Below are 27,284 nucleotides of genomic sequence, written 5' to 3' on the forward strand. Positions count from 1 at the left end.
GCAAACAATTATTATTATTAATCCACATAGTAAATAAATCTAAACAAATTTAAAAGGTTTTCTAATATCAATAATTTGAGAGCATATCTGAATTTTAAGAATATAACATGAAAAATAGTACAATCTAAAATTTTATATATTAAAATTGATCTATCTATTAAAAAGATTACTACTCATTAATAAAAATTAAAAATTAAAACATATAATTATTAAAATTGCAAACAATTACCATTATTAATGTTATTTTAAAATAGCTTTGTAATGTTATTTTAATAATAGATAGAGGAATATAATCATTGATGAGGCATTAAAATACTATACGAAAAATGGATGTCTATGATATCCCGCATTTGTGGACCATGCCTATTTGCCTCGAAAAACACTGAACTCGTGGAACGTCACAACAAGAACTCCTGAGAGTTTCAACCTGTTTGATGTTTTTCGTTCGTAATGGCCAGAGGCATTCCACGACAATTTCTGTAGCGGATGACATCGAAAATATTTCTCTTGCACGCTCTTCATATCTCAACCAAGACCTTGATGGAACCTGCGTGTCGTTGAGGTTTTATCATCACTAACAATTTCCTAGGTCTTATCGATAAAAAAATAATAATGAAATTTAACGCAACACGGAGAGGCCTATGTGTTCATTGGTATGTCAAAATGTAATCACCCAATCAACTGCATTGAGAAATGCTCAACTTCTATGTGTTTTCTAGGGAATGCCAAATCATAAAATCAGTAAGTAAAATAGAGACAACAAACTAACTAGGAATTTAATGTTTTATAAAAATGACTTGACTTATATGCTAACCACCATCTTCTGCACCATGCCTGTCTGCCTTCAAAAAGACTGAAATGTAATATCAAACGAGAAGCCCATGAATTTCAACGTCAGTTTTGTACTTTGTTAGAATATCCATGAGGATTTCCACTATGAATTCCATATCATTTGATATCAAAAACACTTTCCCATCTGGTGTCCCAAGATTATAGTTTGTCAAGATGAGTGGAATATTAGTTCAGAGGGTTTGAAGATATTTAGTCAAATGTTGCGAAGTGAGCAATATCGGGTGAAATTTAATATTATATCATAAAATTACAAGAACTTAATCATTGATAATGAGGACAATTTTTCCATAGAAAGTCAAATTATGATATTGCTAAGAGGGTTCTACAATATAATCATTCGTTAATAAAGAAGGCAAATTTTCAATTCTAGAAAAACTGAGAAAGATTTAAGTTAGAGGCCTTTCCTTATAGATGGTCATATCATGATTTATGATGAATCCATAAAGGCTAGATTTCTTTTCTTCTCTTAATATATATCGATAGAGAAATCTAGAAACCCCTTGGATCCATGTATTTGGGGTCCAATTATAGGAAAAAATAGGAGATAGAATAGTAGCGCATATGGTTGCTCCATATGCTAGAAAAACCATGCTCTTTCGTAGGAAACTCGTGTCCAAAGGTTTCAAAAGTATGTGTAAAACATTTAGTGATCTTTTACATAAAAAAAATCATTTTATGGTCCTAAAACAACTTAATAGGTCATTTTTGATATGTACTTATGTTCTTTTTTCTTATTGACCTAAAATTGCCATAGATATGCTATTTTATAAGTTTGGACATCTTAAAGTGACACAAAAAATTCTGAAGATGAGGTAGAAAATACATCAATTGCTAAGAAAGATTTGGAGAATGAGCATAGAATGCTTGGATCAATGTATTGCCCAAAAAAGCATGACACAAGAGATTTCAACAGAGAATACCTAGACCAACACATTGTCCACAAAGTTATGACACAAGAAAGTTCAATGGAAGACTTTCTAAAAGAAAATGGAATCAAACACTCATTTCCAAAATAGCAAGCTTGGATTAGGAATTAAATTAAGATCCAACAATTCATATTTTCTAAACTTGGAGTACAAATACATTGAAAAAAAATATAGCATGATAGCCTTGGTATGCTTAGCATAACCTATACAGTCAACTAAGAGAAACTGGAAAAATTGACTTTAACACTCAAGCCATCTAAAATCAATTCTTATTGTTTTGTAACTATATATAATTATTGATGACTACTTCTTTTGGAAATTTTTTGTTGTATTGAATCAAGCTATGGCAATTACTTCCTTGAATTTCATGTTTTTTTACTTTTTAGCTATTATGATGGCTTTGTTTATTTGGATATCAAAGTTTAAAGCTTGGTTGAAGACAAATTCTGTAGTAGCATATTTGCACCATTTGTTGGAAGGTCAACTACTGAATTTTGAAAGCCTTAACTCTACATACTAGATAGACATTTGTATGCTAGACAATAGTCTACCTTGGTTAGTTAAGCATGGTGAGTTTGTATTTTACTGTAGATTGTAGCATTTGATCAAAAAAACATTTATACATTTTATTTATATCCCATTCACATTTTGTGTCATAATCATTATTCAGAGCATGAATACCATATTGTTCAAGCCAATGGTAAGACAAACTCTCGACACAAAGTTTGGTCATTACTTGACTTGGCTTTAATATGTTGAGGGGAAGCACATGGTACAGGTGGTTGCAAGAAGAACCTCTTATAGAATTATTACATGAATAAAGTATGAGACAAATCTCAAACCACATTGTATGGTTCTTTGACCTTTCCTTTTATTTTCATAACTAGTGGTTCGTCAATAAAAAAAGGGGAAATTTGGTTTAATGTTTAAATACTAATAGTTGCCAACTAGACTTTACAAGGTCTAAGTAAACTTTGTGTAGATCATTTAGGGAGGAACTTGACTTGCCATCATTTCTTATGCAAATAAGTTTAAATTTTCTTTCCACTTAATTTTTTTTTAGAATATAGGGAAAACCAATGAGTCCTTAATCTTCCAATATTTCTTTCAGTGAGTCTATTCTTTTCTCATATATTTCTATTTAAATAGAATAATTCAATTTTCACCATGGAGCTTCTCATTACATGGGAGACCATCATTCCTTAAGGAGAGATGTGATAAATATTCCTCATGGCATTCCCAATCAATGAGAAATAGCACTGACCCAAGCTTATTCTGATCTATCTAGAAAAAATAGTGTCTAAGTATCACAATCCTTCCATCACACCCCATTAACCCCGTCAACCAGCTTTCAAAGTTATGTCAAGCCTTAGTGCCCAAGAATGTCTCCTCTTCTAGCTCAATAATCTATGCCCAATTTTAACTTAAATAGCTCAATGCTCTCTTGGAGCTATTTGGAATTTGGTAGATTCATGGTAGTGAGCTCTCCAATGAAAAGACTTCCATATGCAAGGGCCATAAAATATCTTCTCAAGACTACTGCTCACCTAAGCACTATATTTGTTTAGGTATAAAGTTTAAACTGTGTGAATGCTTTTAGTCATGAATCACTATCTCTATCTCAAGTGGGTATATACATTATCGAGACTTGCCTTAATTTATGCAAGCCGGTGATCCCTACAATGACCATAAATGTCTGTAGAGGCTAGGGAATATGGATTCTATTAGAACTACATATAAAATTGATAGGCAGGATCCTAGCTTAGATGTTGCTAGTGAAACAACTGTAGTTTCATCCCTAGTGTTCTGCAGCATGAACCTTTCCTATTCCAAGAGGCTCATTTGTGCTTCCATCATGGTAAATTTTTAGTAGCTTCATGAATGCAAGCTATATTATATTCTATTTTTTTTGTTGAGGAGCTCATCAACCTTCCTATTCTAGATTTTTTTATTTCACTGAAAATCATAGATGATCTTATAGTAACTTGCTTAAGTCTACAATCTCTCCATTCTATTGCTCTTCTTATGAGTTAGAGGTAAAAGTAAATAAATGTGGTATGTTTTTAGATTATACTACAAAAAAATATTAGTTGAATTGATTTTCTTCGGTGATCTCTTAGGATGAACTATTGTGGAGCTGGGTGGATATATAAAGTAATAAAAAGTGTAAACTATTTGATTTACATTCAAGAAAATGGCTAGAGTTTTCAAGCTCATGAATTAGACAATATACATGGTTGGTTCAATAAACATGTTGGACTCAGAGTGATTTTATTAAGGTACACAAACTTGAAGTTGTGGGTGTTAATATATTTCAAGGTTTCATTATGGATTTTTTTTGTTCTATATTATTGAAACTAAAGCTATCTAAGTAGATGCTTTACTACAAATTATTTTCATGGATTGACTACAATTGGGTATACATTATTTTGTGTGGCAATTCCTTAATAGGAAAGTGCAGTCTCTTTATGACCACAATTATCACATGCTAATAACTATATCTATCTACTATGCTTGGAACATCAACTTCTAGAACTAAATACACACTAGGTTGGATAAAAATTACTTTATCCAACTGAATGGATTCTACTGTTGTGATACAAATCCAAAAACCTAAAACTAGTGTTTATAGCTTGTCAAAACTATTTAGATGCATCCTCCTTCGAATAGGAATGACAATGCTCGACTTAAACCAACAAGTATTCGGTATAAACTGCTCTTACTTTGAAGGCCTTGTGCATCCAGTGAGATTTTATGCAACTCGCAACAAAAAAATTGTATTATAATGGCTATTTTCTTCCTACACCCTTACTGCACCCTTCTTCACTATTTTCTTACTCTTCACATCTCCCTATCATTGCCCCACAACCCCACTTCTCTTTCTTTGTCAAAATAGCCTACCTAATTTCCAATGCACTCCCCTATTTTATTACACTCAATTTGGCTTGTTTTTAAGTTCTTTAAAATTTTCTTCGATCATCTTCCCTATGAAAATTCAGCTTCTACTTGATGTGTATTTTTGTGTTTAGAATTTGAGTTTAATGGTCTTCTTGGACAACAATCTAAAATTGATTCAATAAATTAGTTACTTTTAAAGGCTTTCAGTCTTGGCATATGTGGTGATGAAAAATACTTGTCATGCCTGTGTTTACTTCCACATTAGGTGTACGTGTGTATGAGGTCAATTGTAGCTAAAATCTTTCTCTATTTTTTTATGCGCATACCCATTTCCAAAGCCTCAAGTTAGCACATGTAGAGAACATACTTGTAAAGGTTGTTAAATTAGAGTCTAGTTTTTTTAAAACTATCAAAAGCTTTAGCCTTTTAAGCAACATTTGAAACCATGTATTAAATTTTACAATTTAAACAAGTTTAAGTTCCATCTAATTTTTTTCAACATCTATGTGATGAGCATGCAATCTTGAGTGCAAGATCTAAAGCTACCAAAGCCTATCACCATCTATCCACATGCAAGTCTCAAGTCATCATCAATGCTCCTACTCATTGAATCAGTCTGCCTTGCTCCCTTCTTGTATCTCTTATTTGTAAAAGCTTAGACTATTATTTTTCCTTATTTTAAAAGGTGCTAGCTCAATGGATGAGCCCCTGCATTACAAGCAAGGGATGGTGGTTCAAATCCATCATGCCTTAACATGAATTAATTAATTATACTGCAATATATATATATATATATATATATATATATATAGAAAACTTATTATTTTGATACCATCTTTTCGCTAACTATTTTCAAGAAGAAAATAAGTGAGATTAAAGACGTTTCTATAAAGAAAATACTAAAATCATCTCTAAGACACAATAATAGTGTTGTTCCTTATTGTCTTTCTAAGACAATAGTCTAAGACACTCACTTAAACACAATACTTAAGACAATACACAACTTTTTTTTTTGTCTCCATCTACAATAATTTAGTCAAAAATTATCTCCAATATTATCTTAAAACCCCCCTTCATGTTGTAGTGGTCACCCAATGTCCTAATTTTTTAAAAAAAGATTCATCTTCTATTTTGATCAAAAGAGAGGGACCTCAGCTCCTTTAAGTGCTCTTGTTTTCTACGAAATTTTGGTTCATAATATTAGAGAAAAAAAACTCACGATGTTATGCGGAAAATTGGACATTTATGATATCCAGCATTTTGCGGGCCATGCCTATTCGCCTTGAAAAGACTAAACTTGCGGAACATTGCAACAAGAACCGCCGAGAATTTCAACGTATTCGATGTGTTTCTTTAGTAATGCCCAAAGGCATTCCACAAAAAATTCCGTAGCGGATGACATCGAAAATATTTCTCTTGCAAGCTCTTCGTGATATGTCAATGTCAACGAAGACCTCGATGCGTTTCTTCGAAGTTTCATCGTGACTAGCAATTTCCCAAGGCTTATCCGTCACAAAACAATAATGAAATTTAACGCAACACGGAGAGGCCTATCTATTCGTTGGTAGGCCAAAATGGGATCATCCGACCATTTGCAAGAAATGCTTAACTTCTATGTGTTTTCTAGGAAATGCCGAATCATAAAATCAGTTAGTTATCTAGAGAGAACAAACTAACGAGGCATTTAACATTTTGTAGAAACAACTCCACTTATATGCTATCCACCGTCTTGTGCACCATGCCCGTCATCCTTCATAAAGACTAAAATGGAATATCAAATGGAACTGTTATACTGTTGCCAGCCTATGAATATGTTTTTGCTACTATTCTTGATTTCCTCTTCATGCCCTCTCGACTCCACATGTCATATACAGGCTTGTTTCTCTTCACAAGAGTGCACATATACTTACAAGTCAAGCATGTTAAATACTCCTATTGTCTGGGATTGTAAAGCATAACACATAGAAAATAATATTTATTTACAATATGTGTAATTCTAGTTTCTATGATATTACAATTTCCATTAGAGGTCCTACTGATTGCATTTGTCCTTCCTCATTAATACAACTAAATTGGTATGCCCCTAATCTTCCATTAACATTTGCAAGAACCATGCGATCTTGAACAGCACTATAGCCATGATTGTTGTCAAGTCTTCCCTCATTTTACATGTTATCACAAGTACCTACAAGTAAAATTTCATCCAATTTAAAGTTCAATGCTGTATGCATTATCTTCAATTCCATTCCTAGACTTCTTAAGATGTCCCTATGATGCACCTGCATCATGAACTTCATGAATCATTTCTACATTTGATGTTTTTCCCATGTTTAATGTCCAATTTTTGTTATAATTTGAATCATTGTGCTAAGATGGGAGCTCTAATTTTGTAAAAAAGTAGGCTCCATCAAGATCAACAAAAGCTTTTAAAGTAATAGCATAGAAGAAACTAAAGAAAAGAAATGAATTCTTGTAAGTAAAAGGATCCTAGCAACCTATGCAAAGGAGAAGAAAATACATGTCAATTGAATTACAAGAACTTAATCATTGATAATGAGGACAATTTTTCCATAGAAAGTCAAATTATGATATTGCTAAGAGGGTTTTACAATATAATCATTTGTTAATAAAGAAGGCAAATTTTAAATTCTAGAAAAACTGAGAAAGATTTAAGTTAGAGGCCTTTCCTTATAGATGATCATATTATGATTTATGATGAATCCATAAAGGCTAGATTTCTTTTCTTCTCTTAATATATATCGATAGAGAAATCTAGAAACCCCTTGGATCCATGTATTTGGGGTCCCATTATAGGAAAAAATAGGAGATAGAATAGTAGCCCATATGGTTGCTCCATATGCTGGAAAAACCATGCTCTTTCGTAGGAAACTCGTGTCCAAAGGTTTCAAAAGAATGTGTAAAACATTTAATGTTCTTTTACATAAAAAAAAGCATTTTATGGTCCTAAAACAACTTAAAAGGTCATTTCTGATGTGCACTTATGTTCTTCTTGCTTATTTGTATGACAATTAAACACAGTAGGCTGATTGTATGTTATCATTGGCTGGCCCATCTTGTCCATAGTTAGAGAAGCTTATTTTATTGTTGTGAATCCACTGCATGTTGTGTAGGGGGAATGATAATGTCAAAATCGTTAGTAGGCCAAAATGGAATCATCCGACCAACTGCAAGAAATGCTTAACTTCTATGTGTTTTCTAGGAAATGCCGAATCATAAAATTAGTTAATTATCTAGAGAGAACAAACTAACGAGGCATTTAACATTTTGTAGAAACAACTCGACTTATATGCTATTCACCGTCTTGTGCACCATGCCCGCCTGCCTTCATAAAGACTGAAATGGAATATCAAACGAGAAGCCCATGTATTTTACAATTAGTTTGTACTTCGTTAGAATATCCACAAGGATTTCCACCAAGAATTATACGTTGCTTGATATCAAAAAGAGTTTTCTTGGGCTCTGATCCCTACGTCCACGAAGAGCTCGATGAAATCTGCGGGCCATTAAAGGTCCATCCCGACTAACCAATCGGCAGGTCCTAATCCTGTAAGATAATAATGAAGAGAGAGGTCTATGTGTTCGTTCCTATCTCGAAATGGAATCGGCTGAACAATTGCAATAGCCTTCTTCCTATGAAAGGCACTACAAAATATAATTGCTAACAAATTACCCTCAGAGACCCTCTAAATCACATATTAGGATGGCTAAATTCACTCACCCTACACGGGCCTTCCTTTTCTTAACCTGTGTTGCTCTTTTCCTATTATCATCGCATGCAGGGAACGTTACTTTTAGCTTCCCTCCTCTAACAGGTATAGAAAGGAAAAATGATGCCACATATCAAGAGAGTAATCAAAGAGCCCTGCAGCTTACATGAAATGAAGCATCAGGGAACCTTAAGAACAGTTCCGGCTGGGCATATTATACTGACCGTATTCCGCTATGGAATAGGTCTACTGGGGCTTTGGCCAATTTTTCAACTTACTTTCAATTCAATATTGATCTGAACAACGAAATATACGATAATCATGGAGATGGACTTGCGCTCTTCATGGCACCATTCGAACTGGAACCACCAGAGGACGCTTATGGTGGATTTCTTGGCTTGTTTAATGAGGAAAGCTTTAAACAATCATCTTATCAGATGGTTGCTATGGAGTTTGATACATACAACAACGATTGGGATCTTGATGACAATCATGTTGGGATCAACGTCAATAGCATTTTTTCGAAGTTGATTTTTCCGCTCAATACATCTAGTCTATTCAATCGCTCTACAGACCAAAATCTCACAAACGCGACATGGGATGCCTGGGTGGATTATGACGGTTTAGAAAAGGTTCTGCACTTCTTTCTCTGGTATAATTCTTCTAAACCCAAAATCCCTCTATTTAACCACACAATAGATCCGAGCAACTGTCTGCCAGAGTACATCAAGATTGGCTTCTTGGCTGCCATTGGAGAGTACACAGAGACGCACACCGTAAAAGTTTGAAATTTTACTTCTAAATATTCGTGGGAAGTCGGACCTCCTGGTGAATTACTTAGAAATGGCAATGCAAACAAATTTTCTGTGAAAGTTTATTTGATATGCGTGTTCTTCGTTGTTGTGGTTCTATGTGGCTTCATAGTTGTTCGCTGGTGGCAGTATTTCAGAAAAAGGGGAAGAGAAGGTAAGGCTAGGGAAGAGAGCGATCCAGAGCTAGACGAATGCTGTTCTCATGGCCCCCGAAGCTTTTCCTACGCCGAGCTCAGTGCCGCGACAAGAAATTTCTGCGAGAAAGAAAAGCTTGGACAAGGCGGCTTCGGCAGCGTTTACAAAGGAATCCTGCCCGGCACAGGGGACGCGCTGGCTGTGAAAAGAATAGCTCAAGGATCGAGACAAGGAAGAAAGGAGTATGTCTCCGAAGTTCAAACAATCAGCAGGTTGAGACACCGTAATCTTGTGCGGCTTCTAGGATGGTGCCACGAAAAGGGAGAGTTACTTCTGGTCTACGAGTACTCTCCAAATGGGAATCGGGATAAACACAATTTTGGGGAACAGGAGGATACGCTTGATTGGAGCCGAAGATATAGTATCGCCTGTGACATTGCCTCTGCTCTTGTTTATCTCCACGAAGAGTGGGACCAGCGTGTTGTTCATCGAGACGTGAAGGCAAGCAACGTAATGTTGGATTCTGATTTCAATGCCAAGTCGGGTGATTTTGGTTTGGCGAGACTGATGGAACGTGACTAGGAGGATTCCCATACGACCATGGTGGCGGGCACGCGGGGATATGTTGCTCTAGAGTGCTACATAATAGGGAAAACCAGTCCAGAAGCTGATGCGTACAGCTTTTGGGCAGTTACACTAGAAATTGCCTGCGGAAGGCGGCCGATTGATCACAGCCTTGAAGAACACAATTGTTTCCCTTTTCTTGTCAACATCTATTGCATATTGGACCTTCTGATGTACGGACCACTTTCATTCGTAGATAGCATTCCTGACAAATATAACACATCTGTGGCATTTTCAAGCTATCCAGTTGTTGTCGAAACTTCATTTGAGATCTATAGAAATTATCCTTAAGAAATACAGTTGGGTTTTGTATATTTTCTCTGTTGCCTTATCCACCTAAATTTATCCTATTTTGGCTTGTAGGATGAGGTGTTTCAGGAACACGCTCTATTGTTCTTGAATATTCATTCTGGTGATTCATTTCCACAAATATAGGTAATGCTTGATTGTACCTCTCACTTGATTCAAAATCAACTTCATGTCTCCCTTGTGTTTCAAAATGAGATACTTCATCGGATGTTCGTTGACGAGTAATTCTATCCCTATTTTGTAATTCCAATTCTTGTATTAGCAATCCTACCCTTCTTCTAGCATAATTTAGTCGTCGGACTTCATTTTTCCTTCTTCTTTCTTCTTCTCTTTCAGCTTGTGTCATTTGTTCTTGTCGTCATCTACGATACTCTCTCTGGTATTCTCTCTGGTATGCTCTTTGTTGCTCCATTTGGTATTGTCTTCTTTCTTGATCCGATTAGAAATTCATACTTGATTTATAAATTTGTAACCAAACATTAAAAAAATAGTAGATTTAGTAAATTATTTTTTATAAAATTGGTTTAAAATATGATATTAATTTAGTGGCATTGCACTTTAGATAAGATAGATATTTATTTATTTCTAATTAATAGTTTAACAATTCACAAATACATATAGGAGGAACTTTTTTGTGTAGATAAGATCTACAAATATACTAAATACCAAATAGTCTTGTATGTATAATACTAAATTTATTTAAGACAAAGGAAAAATAACATACGTTCATCAAAATTGATAAGTCGAACAAACAAATTAATAAAAAAAAATGATAATGTCAAATAATATGACTCCTAGATTCCATTATACTGATGCAAAAACATGTGGAATTCATCAGTGAGGAAAAGGTTATTTTCGCCATCCATGTGCTCTTCATCATAGCAGATGTCTTTCATAAATTCAAAGAACCCAAATGATTTCTTCCATGCGTCATGAATTTCCTTTGTATATTGTCCCATCTAAAAGATTTGAGAATCTTGGACACTTCGAACATGAAAGCTCGCATTATGAATTTCATCTGTAATTTTTTTACAAGACTCAGAAATGATTGTTCCCAATCTATCCAAATAATTTTGAACAATTTGGCTTGATTGCACCAAGTCGTTTGGAAGAAGTGGGCTTGTGATAGTGTTCTCAGAATTATTTTGTTGAGCATCCATAGTTAATTTTTTTCTGATATCTATAATGTAAGGATAAAAAATGGTCAGTATCAAAATGACAAGAATTAAGCTATGCATATATAGCAATAAATTGGTATTTGAAAGAGAAGAAGATTTGTTTGATTCTTTCTTATTGACATAATTCTACGCATTTAATTTCTTTTAACAAAAAACTTATATCTTCTTAATATTACTTATATAATTTTCTAATCTTTGATTTAAAAATTTAATAGTAGAACCTAACTTCAAATATTAAGGAGAAAATAGATAACATTTCATGAAATATTGTTTTTTATTTTCTTAATATTTTGATAAATGTTAAAATTGAGATTTATAAGTAGAATAAAATTTATAAAAATTAAAAGACATTCTTAAATATAAAATTTAAATTTCCTGATGCATCATTTCATTTAAATGTGTATTAATCTTTCAGACTTAGTTGATAGATCTAATTGAACTTTTCTAATCTATTTTAATATAAGGTTGAAATTTATAAATTTGAGAAAATTTGAACAAAATGTTAGAGATTATATCAAGGCCTAAGACCTACTTCTTACATACATCACAAGACAAGGTAGAGACCATGTAGTTTCTTACCTGCATCATGAACTTCATGAATCATTTCTACATTTGATGTTTTCTCCATGCTTAATGTCCAATTTTTGTTATAATTTGAATCATTGTGCTAAGATGGGAGCTCTAATTTTGTAAAAGTGTAGGCTCCATCAAGATCAACAAAAGCTTTTAAAGTAATAGCATAGAAGAAACTAAAGAAAATAAATGAATTCTTGTAAATAAAAGGATCCTAGCAACCTGTGCAAAGGAGAAGAAAATACATGTCAATTGAATTACAAGAACGTAATCATTGATAATGAGGACAATTTTTCCATAGAAAGTCAAATTATGATATTGCTAAGAGGGTTTTACAATATAATCATTTGTTAATAAAGAAGGCAAATTTTAAATTCTAGAAAAACTAAGAAAGATGTAAGTTAGAGGCCTTTCCTTGTAGATGATCATATTATGATTTATGATGAATCCATAAAGGCTAGATTTATTTTCTTCTCTTAATATATATCGATAGAGAAATCTAGAAACCCCTTGGATCCATGTATTTGGGGTCCCATTATAGGAAAAAATAGGAGATAGAATAATAGCCCATATGGTTGCTCCATATGCTGGAAAAACCATGCTCTTTCGTAGGAAACTCATGTCCAAAGGTTTCAAAAGAATGTGTAAAACATTTAATGTTCTCTTACATAAAAAAAATGCATTTTATAGTCCTAAAACAACTTAAAAGGTCATTTTTGATATGCACTTATGTTCTTCTTGCTTATTTGTATGACAATTAAACACAGTAGGCTGATTGTATGTTATCATTGGCTAGCCCATCTTGTCCATAGTTAGAGAAGCTTATTTTATTGTTGTGAATCCACTGCATGTTGTGTAGGAGGAAGGATAACAAAACCAAGTAGAAAGAAATATCTACTTTATATTATGCTATTAGTCAAATATCTATTTTAAAAATTGGCATAGATATGCTATTTTTTAAGTTTGGACATCTTAAAGTGACACAAAAATTTTTGAAGATGAGGTAGAAAAGACATCAATTGCTAAGAAAGATTTGGAGAATCAGCATAGAATGCTTGGATCAATGTATTGCCCAAAAAAGCGTGACACAAAAGATTATATCAAGGCCTAGGACCTACTTCTTACATACATCACAAGACAATGTAGAGACCATGTAGTTTCTATTCTAACAAAGTTTTTATGAATTATTTTTTCATAAATTTTGTTCTTTAAAAATACATAACTAAATGATACCTATAATTTTAAACTTTCTTTTATTATCAAGCAATAAAAAATTATTTTCCCATATGTCTATTCTCAAAAGATGCATAACAACAATACAATAATATTGATCAAACAATATAACATGAAAAATAGTATAATCTAAAATTTTATACATTAAAAATGATCTATCTATTAAAGAGATTACTACTCATTAATAAAAATTAATGTATCATGCATTATAAATATATAAATTAATTATAATTGTACATGTGTATCTATGTTTATTTATCTAAACATGGATGTTTGATAAACTATATAATGGATTGGTTTCAAATCAATTTTCTATTTCTTAAAAAAACAACTCCTATTTTTATTAATGAGTTTCCTTAAAGTATAAGATTTAAATTGCTTCATGATGTATAATGAGCTTATCTAAATTATTCTACTACTATTTAATATCATGATATTAGTTGATAAAACCTATAATAGTATAATTAGCTAATCTCAAATCCATCTACTTTTATTTAGTAGTACAATAATAGTTCATATGACCTATAGCATATAATTAGTTGATTCAAAATTCATCTACTTTTGTTGAAAATCTTAATAATAGTTTGTAGGAGCTATAATTGATATAAATGTCATCTACTTTTATTTAACATCATGATAATAGTTCACATGACCCATACTATATAATTAGTTGATCTAAAATCTATCTACTACTCTTCAACATGATGATGCTAGTTCATAGATTGCAACAGTTATATAAAGATTTAAAATCTTACAAGATCAAATCTAAAAACAACGTTGAACCCATATACTACTACAGTTTTTATTCTTGTTAAAATATTTTGAATATTAATTTTACTAAATCATAATTTTATACTAATATATTTCTCGAGAATAAATTATTTATTTAAATAAATTTTAAAAATTGTAAAACATATAATTTGACATAGATCCTTGATTCTTGATTTTTCCTTCCAACAGCTTCCATTAATCATTTTGATTAAGATAGTCTTCCATTTGCATCTTCCATAACTGAAAGTTCTACCCTTAAACCTATCAACCCTTAGCTTACCCTTGTCTTCAATCACTCCCACTCAACCATGAGACTTTCCTACATAGGATAAGTGAAAAACAACCCAACTTTGATACCACTTGTTAGGATTAAACCTTAGATAGAAATAACAATTACATGCAAATATAACCAATAATAGAAAATAATAGATCACATAGAAAAGAACACAAGACAACAAGATTTAAAGTGGTGCACTCAATCCCTGGGCTATGTCCACCAAATAGAAAGTTTGATATTATTACAATCTAGTGATTACAACTTGATTATAATTTGTAATCCCTTACAACTCAATACTGCCACAAGAACCAATTTTTCATCACCACAATGAAATAATCCCTAACCCTAGGCCCTTTTATACAAGTATTTTTATGCCACTTTAAGGTTACAATATGTCCACCATATGTTAGCCATACATCAACCACAACGTCTGCCACAACCCAATTTGTTTTTTCTAGGTGCTACCCCAAACACCAAAGAATTTATTAAGTATGTCTAGTACTTCCTTGATCATTCACCACAAACTAACAAGATCAACCCTTACAAAGATTACAAAATTTTCCTTTATAGTTCAGGCAAAACTAAGATATTTCTAATCAAGTTACTCCACAACAACTATCTTAAATGCTCAGAGAATAATCATAGAGTTCTAGAGAAAATTTGATCTTGACATAGATTCAAATATAATGAAATCTAATATTTTTCCAAAACAAAGCCTTGAGAAGATAGAACAACACCATTAATTCACTCTAACCAAGTAGATGGATAAAACTAGAGGTGGTGGAGTGTTTTCCTTCATTCATTAGGCATGGCATTCATTGGAGAGTGGTTGGAATCGATTATGAAGATTGGATCATGCGAGAAAACATTTCTTCCTCATAGTTGGCTCGATAAACTAGAACAATCAATAGGTCAACTGAATCTTGCAACCAAGATGGGCCACGTGGGCCAATAGTCTTATTTCTTTTTGCCACCCCACAAATTCTCCACTCATTTGAGCATATCACTTTTAACTAACCGTACCACCCTCAAACTTAACCATGGTAGTCAATGAAAAGTGTCAACCCAATTGCCAATGTTAACTGCAATGGTACCTCCTCCAACCCACAAAGAAATGTAACCTGCAGGCACTTCCCTGCAATGTCTAAAGTTTTAGCAATTCCATGATGCAAGAAAGCACTAATCATCGATCTATGAAAGATCGATGATCAATGAAATTTTTTGTCATTACTACGCCTAAGCCATTAATACTTTTAGGCCCACAAACTACTCAACATCCACCTTAAGAAAACCTGGGATCCAATTAGCCCCACTTTTAGTGGTAGCAGCCAACAAAGAAGGACAGACCCACCAATCCATATGTCACAATATCACTTGCTTGCATTGTCAAAAAGTCTAACAAAAGATAGAATGTGGGAAAGTGATTGCCAATAGAAACTTAGCTGTATTCCAACTCATATTAGCATATAATCATGGTAAAAAAGGTGACCTACAAGAAATGAGACCTATATAGCACATGGTAGCGAGGTACATTCTTGCTTTATGTAAAGGTCATTCACATTGAAGAAGCAGGAAAGTGCCCACTGTAGATCTGTGCAAGATTTGATGGTGTGCAAAATTGTAGGAGCCCCGAAAGAAAACTAAACAAGATATGAAAATATTAAAAGCCCCCAATTTAATTATTTCATATTTCCATGGTATTCAAATATTTAAAAAGAATGGAAAGTGGTTGTTTATCATTTAAATTCAAATAGGGTGATTTTGGTAGAAAGGCAAATTTGGCCAATAGTTAATTCAGAATTTGGATTCATACTGATAAAAAAGACAAACTAATAATATAGAATTAAAAATTGGAAAGTGTGTGATATCGAGAGCATTGGGGAACACATTTGGCTTGCATAAAAGATTGTTTTAGATAAAGGTAAAAATAGGTTTTGAAGGGGACCTAAAACCCTTAACAAGAAAACAAAAGATAAACCATTAAGTTTCACCAAGTTTTACAAGGACTTGAAACCTACCATTTTAAAAGATTCAAATTCAAATTTTACAAGGACCTAAAATCACAAGATAAAATCAAAAAACAAGACCAAGTTTTAAAAGGACCTAGAACCTAGTTTTAAAATAACAAAACTAGATTAAAAACCTAAAAAATTGACTAGAAACTAGAACAACTACCAAGATAGAGACCAAAAACTAGAAACATAGAAAAACTGCTATTATAGTTCTTTGATCATTTGGACCACCTGTTTTCTAGCCTCCATAGTACTTTGGATGGTATTAACTATAGATCCCACGATGCCCTCAGCTACTTTTTTCCTAGAGCTCTATCTGGTTCATTTACATGGACCACCTAGAGATATGATTTCTTCATTAGTTCTCTTCCCTAAGCTAGCAGCAGCTACACAAATGCTAGAAGTAACCTACTCCATATTATTACAACTTTCTTTGATCGATAACTAGATCTTGTTTTCATATTCCTTTAGTTTGTCTGGTATATTACCAACCTGAATTGCCAACTGGATGGTCTTTATGCAATTAGCTTCTTGGTTCTGCTCCATTGTTGTGACTTTTCTTTTCAAGTTCATTAATTTGTTACACACCTAGGAGTCAGTTTGATGGGAAGAGTCTACCTTTAAGTTTGTAGTATGTAGGAAAGAAAGCCTTGTATCTCTAACAGCATAATCATCATTATCATCCCCCATATCTTCCTTACCCATAGACTCATTCTTCTCATTCCTTATGTCTTCCTTCACATTTTCAGAATTCTTATTAAAGAGTTCCTCCTTTCCCTTCTCCATTACTTCTTCTTCATCCCTCACTCTTAGGGATTGTTCACTCTGATTGGTATCCTCTTCACTAGCATTACTTGACATAGTATTTTTATCATTGCTTTCATCTATCTCCTCCTTTCCAGATTCACCCTTGCCACCAAGGTAACCTTCCAAATTCGAGCTAAAATCTCCCACATCTCTGTTCTCCTCCTCATCCACTAACCCCTTCCTCTCCTTTACTATTCCTAGAGTAGGTTTCACTCACAGAGCCCTTCTTTTTCTCAAAAGGAGGGGAAGACACAATAGCCTTGTTCTTACAATAATTCTCAATCAGTAAAATTAATCCTTCATGAAAAATCAAGTGGGTTTCTTCTTTTCTATGAGCTTGGAGACTATGGAGCAAAAAAAATCTCAAATAAAAAGGAAATGAGATTCTATCTTTGTGCCTAAAATGGTTTAGAAACACAAAATGAAATTTATGAACATGTTTAGCTCTACCATCCAAGATAAAGTACTCATGAATGCATGAAAGCACATCCTTCTAGATAACCTTAATTTGGCCCAGTTTCTAAAAATCACCATTCTTTTCCTCCTCATCCATTTTCAAGAACTTCTTAAATGTTGCATTTGTTTATCCATCTAAGAAGATAGAAATGCAACGTCACATGAAATATTGTATCAAAATGTTACATCTTGTATGGGTTTTGGTGGTATTTTCAAATAGAAAAATATCTGAAATAATTTTTGTTTTAATGTTTGTGCTCTTCACACATTGACAAAGACCTCAATGTGACATAATTTCCATCAAAGGCTCTTCAAAACTAACAAATCCCACAGTTGAAGACACTGTAAAATAGGCCATCAGCCTATACCTACTCTACTTTTATTTTGCTTCGTTGTTTCATTTATTTTATTCACACATTCAACAAGTGTTAGCTTTAACTTCCCTCCTATGATAGCTATTGAAAGAGAGCATGATGTTGAATACAAAGGGAATAATCAAGGAGGCATGCAACAGCTATTGGAGATATGAAGCTCAACCATTTTTCATTATTCCCTCCAAGAGACTCTATCTCTTCAATTCTTCTACTGACATTCAAGAGTCTCCCTTGGAGCTCTTTTATATATTGTATTCGCTGTAACTTGTGGATGTATTTCTAGATTAGATAATATATTCTCCTGCTTAGTGTGGAAATTGGCTTTATTGTTTGAACCATGATAAACCTGTGTGCTCTACTTTTGCATTATCGTTTATGCATTTTATTGCTTTTCTAACTTTTACAATTGGTATCAGAGCAAGGTATTGCTATTTAGAATTTAGGGTTGAAATTCTAGGATCTTGGAGGAGGTCAAAGTGTAGAAATTTATAGGAAAAAGTTTTGGCCTATGGAAGGTGCAAATGGAGTCGCTATTAATTAAGCAAGATCTGGCACTTGCTTTAGAGGGGAAATGGAAGCAACTAGACATGATGTCTAATGAGGATTCGGAAAAAATGGACAAGAAGGCAAGAGCAACAATTCTTCTTTCACTATTTGAAAATGTGCTTTTTAATATTGCAACAAAAACAACAACAAAGGTAGTTTGGGACAAGCTAAGAACTACTTATGTAATGGTGTCTGTTGCAAAGAAGGTTTTCATCATGAAGAAACTCTATAGTCTCAAAATGAAGGATAGTGGTAATATAGCAAATCATCTCAATGAGTTTAATACTCTAATCAGTTAAGAAAATTTGGTGGGCATGCCATGAAGTGATGAAAACAAAGCTATCTTATTGTTATGTTCTCTTCCATCCAGTTGGGATGGAGTTGTAACAGCCATAAGCACATCGCTTCCCAATAAGAAAAAGTTATTTTTTGATGAAGTTGCAGCTACTCTTCTCGGTGAAGACATGAGAAGAGAGAGTGATGTTCCCTCATCCGGTGAAGCCTCAACAACAGTAAGCATTGACAATAGAGGAAGGAGTCATCAAAGATGTAGAAACTCCAACAATAGAGGAAGATTGAAGATTGCAAAAGGGACAGATTCGAAAGAAAGCAAAAAGGATTGTTGGTTTTGTGGCAAACCAGGCCACTCAAAGAAAAATTGTCATGCTTTAAAAAGGGCACAAGATAAGGTGTGGGATAGTCAAGCTAACACTGCTTATGAGAAGTATGAACCAAGGATTTTAGTTCTTGCTGCAAGTGATACTATTTCAGAATCATGGGTACTTGATTCCAGGGAATCCTTTCATGCTTTCTTATGCACGAAGTTGTTCACAAATTATAATGAAGGTGAATTTGGGAAAGTTTATTTCGGTGACAATAATGCTTGTGACATTATTGAGAAAAGTGATATTTTATTACCATCACATGGAGGAGGGTAATGGCTTTTAAAAGATTTTCGAAATGTTCCAAAATTGAAGAGAAATCTAATTTCCATTTCTCAACTTCATACTCAAGGCTATCATACATTCTTCAATCCTAATACATGGAAGATAACAAAGGGATCTTTGATAGTTGCAAAAGGAGATAAAGTTGGGAGTTTATATATTCTAGAAAGTAACAGTGAAGTGGGAGCTACGATGACAATGGTGGACATAACTCAGAGCTTTGGCATCAAAGGCTTGGGCACATCAGTCAGAAAGGATTCAATGTAATGTTAAAAAGAAATCAACTGCTAGGGCTGAAATCTATTGATATAGAATTCTATGAACATTGTCTCTATGGCAAATAGAGGTGAGTCAACTTCTTGCAGACTAGTAGTGAGAAGAAGGGCACACCCTTGGAGCTTGTTCACACAGATGTCTTTGGACCCATTGAGGTAACCTCTTTTGGTAGAGCTAATTATTTCATTACTTTTCTAGATGATTGTACAAGGAAATTTTGGATTTATACGCTCTCTAGGAAATTAGAAGTTTTCTCTAAATTTCAAGTTTTTAAAGGCCTCGTTGGAAAGTAAAGTAGACACAAGATTAAGTGTCTAAAAAGTAATAATGAAGGAGAATTTTTCTCCTCATAATTTGATTCTTTTTATGCAAATAATAGTATCCATCAAATCAAGGTTGTTCCATTTACTCCACAAGAAAATGGAGCATCAAAAAGGTTAAATAGAACAATTCTTGAGAGAGCTCAATGTATGCTCTCTAATGCTAGCTTGAGTAAGGAATTTTGGGCTAAGGTATGCAACATAGTGGTGTATCTCATTAATCAGAGTCCCTCATCATGATTGGACTTTGGAATTCCAAAGGAGGAATGGTTAGGCTGAAGAATTTCATATTCTCACATCCGGGTGTGAAGTATTTTTCCATGTGCCTAAAGAAAAAAGAACCAAGTTGGATTTTAAATCATAGCGGGGTATCTTCATGGGCTATGGTGAGGATCAATATGGGTTTCATATTTGGGATCACAAAGAGAAGGAAATCATCAGGAGCAGAGATTTTGTCTTCAATGAGAAGACATTTCTAGGTTGGCAGCTATAATCAACATTAGATGAAGAATTTGTGCCCACAATTATTTTGAAAAACAATGACTCAAAGACATATACTAGTGGAAGTCAATAGTTCATTTCTCCTGCGACTTTATTTTCACCAATCTCTGTTACATCTAATTCAAGTGAAAAAGATATTAGAGATGGCACTGAACATCTATTTTTCCTAATAAACATGATGACTGCACACCAAATGTGGTGTTTCCAAGCACTTCAAACTCTTCATATGCTGGTCTAACAATAGATACTGATGTAATAAATAATAACAGAAGTTGAGGGGGTTATGTCCCCCCCTTCACGTGTGGACTTTTCTTCCCCATGTGGAGACAATGTGCCAGTAGTTTTAGTAGCTGCTTTGCCTCCCTCAACTGCTATTCAACCAGCAATTGCAAAGCCATTTGATAGCTCTTAACCCATGTTGATAAACATCTAGAACATGCGAAAACGTGCTGTAGTTAGCAATTTAGAGGGAAATAACTCTAATTCAAGTGCACTCCATAGGAATGAGGAAAATACTAATCCTCAAAATTCTAAAATTGCTCAAGGACTCAGAAGATCATCTCGATAGAGAAAACTTTCAGCAAAGTTCTCTAATTATGAGTTGTTAGTTGCAAAGGAGGCAGAACTGTCCTTACTAGTGTTTGATCAATTAGAGCCTACAAATTACAAAGCTGCTTATATAACTTCAGATTCACAAAATTGGCTAGATGCCATGAGGGAGGAAATGGATTTGTTGATAACAAATCAGAGTTGGGATTTGGTGCCTTTACCACCTAATAGGCAATCTCTAAAGAACAAATGGGTGTATAAAATAAAGGAAGAAGATGGCGGCAAGGTTTGTTATAAGGCCAAATTAGTGGTCAAAAGATATGGATAACTATAGGGCATCGACTTCAATGAGATCTTCTCCCTGGTATTCAAGATGATTACTATTAGAGCCATTCTAGGCTTGGTTGCTACATGGGATCTTGAGCTGGAGCAGTTGGATGTCAAGACTGCATTCCTACATGGTGATGTAGATGAAGAACTTTATATGATGCAACTAGAAGACTTTGTAAAAAAAGGAAAGGAGCATCTTTATTGCAGATTGAAGAGAAGCTTGTATGGACTGAAGTGGGCCCCAAGGCAATGGTACAAGAAATTTGATAAGTTTATGGTTGAGCACAAGTTCATATGCTTAGAGGCTGATCCATGTGTTTATTATAAACAGTTGCTCATAGATCCACAAGGAAACTTTGGTTATCTCAAAAGCAATACATTGAGAAGGTATTGGACAAATTTGGCATGCGAAATGCCAAACCAATTTGTGTCCCTCTAGCATCTCATTTTCGTTTGACTACTAAAATGTGTCCCACAACACATGAGGATACAAAATTCATGAAGGGAATCCCTTATACTTCAGCGGTTGGTAGCATTATGTATGCTCTGATTCGTAGATTCAGATCTTGGTGGTGATTTAGACAAGTGGAGATCTACCTCAGGTTAGGCTTTCACATTTGTTGGTGCAGCGATCAATTGGGGCTCTAGATTGCAACATTCAGTCGCTCAATCATCTGCTGAAGCTGAATACATGGCTCTCTCCGAGGGGGCCAAAGAGATGGTATGGTTGCAGATTTTGTAAAAAGAATTGTGTTTGCAACAATAAAATTTTAACCGTTTCTATGACAACAATAGTGCTATATTCATGAGCAAGCATCATACATCTTAGCGATGCTCGAAGCACATTGACTTGTGTTATCATTACATTCAGCATGTGGTTAAAGAAGGAAAACTTCAAGTCGTCAAGATTGACACAAAATTAAATCCAGTTGATGTCCTCACGAAGGTTGTAACACGGGAGAAGTTTGAGTTTTGCCAAGCTTCTCTGAGCATTTCTCACGAAGGTTGTAACACGGGAGAAGTTTGAGTTTTGCCAAGCTTCTCTCAGCATTTCTAGCATGTGATAGCAAGGTTTAGAGTAGGGGAATAGCTTGTTACAGCAGTGGTTGGATTGTTGGGGATATGAAGCTCAGCCATTTTTCATTATTCCCTCCAAGAGACTCTGTCTCTTCAATTCTTCTGCTGACATTCAAGAGTCTCCCTTGAAGCTCTTTTATATATTCTATTCGCTGTAACTTGTGGATGTACTTCTGGATTAAATAATATATTCTCCTGCTCAATGTGGATGTAGGATTTATTGGCCGAACCACGATAAATCTGTGTACTATGTTTTTGCATTCTTCTTTGCGCATTTTATTGCTTTTCTAACTTTTACAGCAGCTTACCAAAAATGAAGCATCGGGTAGGCTAGGTGGCAGCAATGACTGGGCATTTTATAATAAATCTATTCCCCTATGGGACAGATCCTCAGGCTCTGGGACAGATTAAATGGTAAACCATGGGATGCCTGGGTGGATTATGATGGTGTAGAAAAGAGTTTGCGTGTCTTTCTCTCTTGTAATCCAAACAACACCAATGTTTCTTATAAATCCAAAAGCCCTCTGTTTAATTGTATAATAGGTCTGCGCGACTATCTGCCAGAAAACATCAAGGTTGGCTTGTCGGCTTCCACAGCACACTTCACTGAGACACGTGGTGAGAGTTTGGAATTTTTCTTCTAACCATTCGTGGGAAGTCCGAGCTGCTGTGGATGGAACTACAAATCACGATAAAAGAAGATTTATTGTCCAAGTTTTTTTGATATGTCTGTTGTTCGTTGTCGTTGTCTTATGTGGCTATATAATAGTTAGGTGGTCGCAGTATTTCTGAAAAAGCAAAAGAGGAGGCGAGGTGAGGGAAGAGAGTGATCCAGAGCTTGACGAATGCTGTCCTCGTGGCCCCCGAAGCTTTTCCTATGTCGATCTTAGTACCGCAACATGAAATTTTTGCGAGAAAGAAAAGCTTGGGCATGGAGGCTTCGGCAGCATTTACAAAGGCATCCTGCCCTGCACCGGAGAGGTGGTGGCTGTCAAACGAATACCGCAAGATTTGAGACAAGGAAGAAAGGAGTATGTTTCTGAAATTCAAACGATCAGCAGGCTGAGACACCGTAACCATGTGTGGCTTTTAGGATGGTGCCATCAAAAGGGAGAATTACTTTTTGGAAGGAGAAGGATACTCTGCAGTGGGACCAAAGATACAGTGTCGCCTGTGATATAGCGTCTGCTCTCGTTTATCTACATGAAGAATGGGACCAGCGTGTCGTCCATCGAGACATAAAGGCAAGCAACGTAATGTTCGATTCCGATTTTAATGCCAAGGTGCGAGATTTTGGTTTGGCAAGATTAATTGAGCGTGATCAGGCAGCTTCCCATACGACCGTGGTGGCTGGCATGCGGGGTTATGTAGCTTAAGAGTGCTATATAACGGGGAAGACCAGTCTAGAGGCTGACGTGTACAGCTTTGGGGCAGTTACTCAGGAAATCGCGTGCGGAAGGTGGCAGGTTGATCACAGCCTTGAAGAATAGTACAATTGCAGACTGGTAGAGTGTGTTTGGGATTTAAATGGAACGGCAAAGGCACTGGATGCAGCAGATGAGAAACTTGGTGGAAATTTCAATGCGGGGTAGATGTGGAGTGGCTGATTGTTGTGGGGCTGTTGTGCACCCAAAATGAGAGAGCTGATAATGGTAATTAGAAGTGAAGTTGGACTGCCATACGTTCCTTCGGATTTGCCGCTAGCTGTGTGCAGCCAGTGTACTCTGGTTATAATGAGTTCAGGCTTGTCGAGCTCTGTGGTGCTTCTTTCCGGGGTGTCGTCAAGTTCACCAGTCGTCAGGTCGACGGTTTTTTTTACTCGCGACTACAACTGGTTGTGAAAATCTGTCGTCGAGCCCTCTACATTTCACGACTAGCCTTGTCAATTTAGACTATATCAAATTGAAGTGGGAATCTAGAATGGAAATTTCATGTTATAAATCTGTGTTTGGAAAAAATAAAAAACATAATTAATTTTGTTTTATAATTTATATGGGCTTTCTTTCCTGTCATTTCTTCAGTATATATGCAAAAGTTTTACCTAGTTAAATTATGCAAGAGGCTCCTAAGCAGATTTCGAATATAAGATGCATGTACACCTTTTTTTGACAACACATGATCTTACAAAATTGCCAAACGATCAAATGCTGAAAATTCAGCTATAACAACATATAGTTGTCACAACGATGCTTTCCCAAAAGCTATTGTTGATTTATTAACATTACAAATAATTTAAAAATTCACATGCTAATATGCTATTATAAAGATTGAAATAAAACTTTTACATTAGAAGATAATCAAGATTAATTTTTAAAAGAGAGGAGAAGAGAGGGAAGTTGAAGAGAGATAGAGAAATATATATGTATATGTCAATGAAAAAGAGGGAGAGCGAAGAAAATAGATAGATAAAAACAAGATAATGAGGCAGAGGGAAAAATAAATTAAGAAGTAATATGTAGAAATAGATAAGTAAAATATATTCATGAAAACTATCAAATATGTAATAAATAGAACTATAATAATATTGTATAGTAAAATAAATAAAAGATAAATTCTAAAATTTAAAATTTAAAAAAAAAAACAAATTACAAAAAAAAAATATTTTGATATTAAAATATTCTAGTTATTTTTAATAAGATTTTTTTATTTTAAATAATTATTGATTACTCAATGTATATTTTTGTTATTACTTTATTTTTTAAAATGTGTTACTAAATTCTATTATAACTAATTTATTTTTTATTAATTAAATTTTACAATTCGTAGTAGTTTGTAAAGTATTAAGTTTATTAAATTTTACAAAATTGTGTTACCAATCTCTACAATTCTTGTGACATATTTGTATAATAGAGATTGTGTTTGTGGAGACTTTTGTAGATTATAATCTCATTTTCCTCTAGTGTAAATAATAGAGAAATAGATATGGAAATGGAACAAAAGAAGTTGAGGAATGAAAAATCATGGATCTAATAAGAGTATGCACCATGTGATATCACTTCTTATAATCTGAACTAAATCAAACAATATAATTTTTTATTTCATCTCATTTTTGTTTGGTAAGGAATATATTTCTTAAACTTTTTAAATTTAAAATAATTAGTTTAAAATAATATATTCATATAAATGTAAAGAACAATTATTTATTTTTCTATTAATTTGCTTCATTTAAAAATTTAAAAAAAACTAATACACAATATGCAAAAAAAAAAAACTAGTCTCGAGTTAAGAACAACAACTAACAAGTGTCATATAGTGGCTTGTATTTGTCACATTGTTTAATTAACTGGAATAGTAAAAGAATTTTTTTTAGAGTAATACAAAAATTTGAATGATACTAACAAAAATAATTGCATTTGATTGGTTGATATAGAAAATATTAATTAAAATCATTTAGGTCCATAGATAGTTTTTTCACTATTTTGGTTATAATTTTTTGAAATTTAATTTATAAATTTTAGTTTTAGAATGTGTTGGAAGTATCAAGTAGAAAGTCTAAATTGAGTTATTCTCAAATTTTGAATACGGTAAAATCTTTGTGCAAAAATGAATTCAATTAAAATAATGAGATTTCAAGGTGTAGGTTTGAAAACTTCAAATAGAAGTTAATTGTGTAGAGAGAAGTACTCAAGGATTATAGTTTTCTTGATATCTGCTACAATTGTACAAAACTTCTAGTTTTGATATACAAAGGTATAGTAGTTTACTTGGCACAACATGCGCTCTTTTGGTCAAATTGCTATTGTCATTTTAATATTCTTGTTGAAAATAATTAAATATTAAAATAAAGTAATGAATTTTTAGTTTTCATCCTTACATAGTTTTTTCACTATTTTTATTATAACTTTTTAAATTTTAATTTATAAATTTTAATTGTAGAATGTGTTAGAAGTATCAAGTACAAAGTCTAAATTAAGTTAGTCTAAAATTTTGACTATGCTAAAATCTTTTTGCAAAAATGAATTGGATTAAAATAAAGAGATTTCAAGGTATAGGTTTCAAAACTCACATGGAATTAAATTGTGTAGAGAGAAGTTCTCAAGGATTATAGCTTTCTTGATATCTACTATATGTGTACAAAACTTGTACTTTTGATATACAAAGATATAGTAGTTTACTTGCCATAACATGTCCTCTTTTCATCAAATTGTCATTGTCAATTTAATAGTCTTGTTGAAAAAAATTAAATATTAAAAGAAAGTAACAATTGTTTTTTATAGAATCAACTTTCTTACTTCAAGATTTAACCCACATAAAGATAAATGAACTAAAAATGAAAAGAAGTTATAAATAATATTAATAAAAATAAAATTATTTATCAATTTTTACATTAAAAAATAATTTTAAATATTGAATTGAAACAAACCAATCAAAAAAATTGGAAGATTTGCATTTGTCACTATTGCTATCATATGAAATCATAACATTGAAATTTTAACACCTTACAACCTTAAATTCAAAATCTCAATTAAAAACCTTGAATTACTAATAATAGTAGCCAACTTGTTATATAGCTCCACTATTCAATCATTATGCTTTAAAAGATTAGAATAAAAGTCTATAGTTGGTAAGTCTTTTATAAACTGCTAAGGTGGATAAACTTAGTAGGTAACCCTCAAAATGAGGAGGAACTAGATTTGAAGTTTCTATTCTTGAAAACTAAGCATGTAGTTATAATAAGTTGAATTCATACAAATTATACATCTCAAGTCCTTTTCAAACCATAAGTTTCTATTACACTTAATTGTATTTTAGTGTATAAATCTTTTAATTAAATTG

General features: G+C 33.5%; 1 pseudogene; it reads left to right on the forward strand.

Moving 5' to 3' along the window:
* Positions 1-8,397: 8,397 nt before the first annotated feature.
* Positions 8,398-24,349, forward strand: LOC149558941 (L-type lectin-domain containing receptor kinase IX.1-like; annotated as a pseudogene).
* The last annotated feature ends 2,935 nt before the right edge of the window (positions 24,350-27,284 follow it).

This window comes from Cupressus sempervirens, chromosome 5, assembly GCF_028749045.1.
Source record: "Cupressus sempervirens isolate cs-2001-9-10 chromosome 5, ASM2874904v1, whole genome shotgun sequence".
NCBI lineage: Eukaryota > Viridiplantae > Streptophyta > Pinopsida > Cupressales > Cupressaceae > Cupressus > Cupressus sempervirens.